The 4,363-nt window shown below is 45.3% G+C and overlaps 1 long non-coding RNA gene across 1 annotated transcript; it reads right to left on the reverse strand.

Annotated features, from left to right (window-relative positions):
• Window positions 1-295: 295 nt before the first annotated feature.
• On the reverse strand, window positions 296-2,345 carry LOC138683542 (uncharacterized). The gene is made up of 2 exons (XR_011323035.1): window positions 2,056-2,345; window positions 296-568 (listed from the first exon to the last, which is right to left on the reverse strand). It is a non-coding gene; the product is annotated as an uncharacterized lncRNA (long non-coding RNA).
• Between the last annotated feature and the right edge of the window lie 2,018 nt (window positions 2,346-4,363).

A 4,363-nucleotide genomic window follows, 5' to 3' on the forward strand; every position in this document is an offset into this window, starting at 1 on the left:
ACAGATTCTTACCACAAAGAAAGGCTATCCTTCTGGAAAATTTATTAAATAATAAGAAAAATTAGTTGGCATCTTATTTAATTCCCTGACAGAATAACATTAAATGTTTCATTTACTAAATGTAATGACTTATTTCTTCTTTTTTGGGGGGGGGGGGGGGGGGGAAGTGGTGGTGAAATTATTGGATATTGCTTTGTCTATATGTATTCCTACATGTTATGTGTATTTTTCATACTCTGCTAAACACTTTTTACTTTTTAAATAAGCTAATTAAATAAGCTTTACTGCACAAAGAAGGATTTCAGTTTTTTATTCAAAAAACTCATGAACCTCCAACATAAGGAGGTTTCCAGAGTACATCAATCATTGTATGGCAAATCCCAGTAATCTCAAAAAGTAAGTCTTATGTGGGTCATATTTATAAATGGGTGTTGGGAATGGGGAAAGAAGGTTTGTATTTATATAAAAAAATTACCGATTCTTTGCTAAAGCAACTAACTCTTACCATTTTTAGATTCTGTTAAGTCTTTGTATTGCAGTTTCTCTCAAGTAGCACAAGGAGAACAATCTGAAAATAAATAAAAAAAAAAAAAGAAAAAATGTTATTCTGAGTGTCACAACATTTTTAAGGCTTTTTGCCAGTATAACAGTGAATGAACCAAGTATAAGCTTCAGTGATTAAGATTAAAGTCATTTATGCTAACTAGATCTTCTATTAAGCTTCTCTGCATTTCAGTGGTCTGTAGGCTTAAATATAGGACAACGGAATCCCTGATACCTGGATTTGCAAACCCCTATGCTATTCTTAGCAGTTCATACCTCTCTAAAGAGCACTATACCTGATGGTTAACACACTTAAAAATCACCCAAGTGGACAAAAATCCATCATCCTATGCTTACTGTAAAGGTGGTCCATTGTTCCCAGGCATACTACAAAGTGTTGGGGGTTTTGCAATTAAGAAACGAGTATAATAGTGTCAGGCTTTCACAATGCAATGGCCCAGAGTATGCATTTTTGGAAATGACACTACATTACATAACCTACAGTTTTCTCTCCCTTTACTCCACACATACACACTCCTACTTTAAACGGGGGGGGGGGGGGGGGGGGGGGAAGAGTAGGTGCTATCTCATTTAAATGACACCTTAAATTACTACTCTTAATTGACTGTATTTGTAGCATAACTCCTGTATCAGTTTTCATATAGTGACAAAAATTTAAGTTCTCTTCTATTGATTATATATTTCTTACCTATAGTGTGTATGTATGAAATGTAATTAGGTATGAGTCATATATTTACGTACAAACACATACATACAGATTGGATATAAAATTACAAACATATCTATAGGTGTACACAGAAATATTTGGAAGAAAGTACATCACTAAATGTACACCAAAATGCATTTGTTTTGTTGGTTTGTTGTGGTTGTTTTTTTTTTTCCAAAAGAACCACCCAAAATTTAACTGCTGCATATACAAAAATGCAGAAGGCTGTTGCAAGAATGACTGCTTTCTAAAAATAAGCCCCAGCAGCCTGAGAGGAATCCAGTGACAGGGCGGAGAAGAGAGAGATTCATTTTACAAGGGAGAAGAAGAGAGACAGAAAACCAAACTGAGAGCCTTTCATGCATGCTAAAAAAGCAAAGTGCATTATGTTCAAAAATGCATTTTGGTGTTTTTGAAGTGCAGGAGCAGACAAAAAAAAAATCCCAACAGATTTAGAAAACCACTTCACATCTTCCCTTGAATGCGTGCAGAAAAATCCCCAGCCTAGAAATCCAGCCTTAAAGGATAAAGACAAACAGTTAAATATATATACTGCACGTTTCTCATCTTCTTTAAGAAAGCCTATTTGAAAACGTGCACTGAAGGGGGGGGGGAAGTCAAGCTGCAGCAAAGTCCAGCTAAGGGCAAAAGGAAAGGAAAAGAAACAGAGAGAGAATTAAAACCAAAACAAAACAACAAAAAAAACCAAACAACAAAACAAAAAAAACCAAACACAAACAAAAAACCTCCAAACACAACTGTGGATTGAAATTACATATACTTACAGACAAAAGCCCCAGCTTCCTGCTCACTTTCTGTTTTTTCTACATAATCTGAAACACAAATGTGGATTAAAAAAGTGCAGCATGCTACAGAATGGAATTTATAGTTGGAGGAGTGGAGAGAGGGTAGGGGGTGTGGGAAGAATGACTGCACCTCTTCCAAAGTGCAGCCTTCAAGAAAAAAAAGAAAGGGGTGGGGATGATTGGGGGAAAGTCTCTATCCCTCTCTCTCAGGATGGGTTTTGGCTGCCAGTGCTGGTTATATTGAACAATGAGCTAATTCTGATGGTAGCTGGCTGTCAGCTCACCCCCCTCTCCTCCTTACACATACACGCTCCCCCTACTTGCCCGCCCGCCTGCTTCCCCCCGCCCGCTACTGCTGAGCCAGACTGCTTAGTCTGCAATAATCCGCAGTGCCACGTTCCCCAGCTGTCTGGGAGCCAGGGCAGCGCCCACCCCGCCGTGGGCCGTGCTCCACCGGTCGCCGTCAGCCGCGGGCAGGGCAGGGCCGGGGCCGGGCGGCATTAGGCGCTGAGGAGCGGACGGGAAGTCATTGGCGCGCCCGTCTGTTGGTGTGCCGGCCGTTAGTGTCCCCCCGCGCGAGCGGGGCCTGGTGCTCCCCTCACAGCAGGGACTTGGGCGGTGGCCCGGCGCAGAATGGGCCCAAGACGCTGCACAGCTGCGGAGCAGTGAGCGGCGCGAGGGGGAGGTAGCAACCATATACTATAATAATAACCCTGCAGCAGCGGGAGCAAAGGGTGTCTGAGGAGAAAGGGAGGGAGATAGAGGCAGCTGCCTGCTGCTTTGCCTCACGGCTCTTAGCCTCATCTCACCTGAGAGGAGAGAAAATGGTGGGCGGAAAGGACGGGATGCCACACCATGGCACAGACATGTGGGAGGTGCAGTGGGGACCAGCCTCCTAGACCCTCAGCAGCATGGGCAGATGCTGAGGAGGCTGCCCAGGGAATCGGAGTAGAGGGGTGGGCAGGGTGCTGGGTCCCCTGGCAAGCTGCTCCCTGGGGAGGTGGGTGCCACAGGGGACCTGAGACCACTGGGCACAGTCAGCCTGGAAGGGAAGGTGCGTACCAAGGGAAAAAGCCTGGTTGTGATACCAGCTAGGGAAAGGCACACATCCAGGTGCAGAGCAGTTCAACAAAACCAGGGAGAGAGACCAGAGAGGCCTGTGGCCACCCAAAAGTGCAGGTGCAGTGCACACAGAGGTGAGCAGAAAGTGCCCATGCAGCAGTGCCTGCAGACCCAAAGAGCTCAGAGGGATGCACAGCACAATCACACAGGTACACTGAGCCCCGGGCAAAATGGCCTAAAAGCTGGGGACTGGGAGAGACATCTAGGGGCCTGATGGGATCCACTTGTCCCAATGGGGGAAATACTTCTTTGCTCGTAAACTAGCAGGACTGATTGAGAGGGCTTTAAACTAGGATTGATGGGGGGAGGGGATACCATCAGAAGAGCTGAAGGTAAGCCAAGGGTTGGCATGGCACCACCTGAGGGTGGCAAAGCATTTACACTACTCCAGGGAGCACAGAAGGTTTAGGAGTACATCGGAAATGCTTGTACACTAACGCATGCAGTATGAGAAACAAACAGGATGAACTGGAAGCGTTGGTCAGTTCCCAGAGCTATGATGTCTTTGGTATTAATGAGACTTGGTAGAATGTCCCACAACTGGAGTGCTGGGATGGAGGGCTATAGGCTGTTCAGGAGGGATAGGTAGGGCAGGCGAGGTGGAGAATTTGCACTATTGTGGTGGTGCATTTCTTTCCCCCTCTCTAGACTGATTTACAAACTCGAACTCAGGAAGTCTCGCTAGGCCTTAGCATAAGTGTAATGAGTTGAGCAGTTAAGCGTCCCTTGACGGTACTAGGGACTCTTACATGGCTAAGACAGGGAGTCATGCAGACTGTCTCAAAGACTCCTGTTGCCCGGTGAAAACAAAACCAAAACGAAAGTAGAGATAATTTGTTCTCTCCTGACAACCTTGAGACATATCCCAGTCCTCCCCTGACAACCTTGGAGCATCCCCTATCTGAATCTTAAGTCATTCTCCAACAGCCCTGGAGTCTTCCTTCTCTGAATTGTAACTCATGTGAAATGGTACCAGCTCAGCTGGAATCCCAGTAATTTGCTAATGACTAAAGCCAGTCATCTCCCAAACCTATAAGCAGCGGTACTAAGTGAGACCCTTTGAGTTCTCCTTGACCGCAGCAGGCTGAGACCAGCATCTTCCTCTGAGTGGGATGCCTCTCAGAGCTCACAAACTTTTCTGTTTGCAAACATCAGAGGTCTGTCA

The sequence above is a fragment of the Haliaeetus albicilla genome, chromosome W, assembly GCF_947461875.1.
Source record: "Haliaeetus albicilla chromosome W, bHalAlb1.1, whole genome shotgun sequence".
Classification (NCBI taxonomy): domain Eukaryota; kingdom Metazoa; phylum Chordata; class Aves; order Accipitriformes; family Accipitridae; genus Haliaeetus; species Haliaeetus albicilla.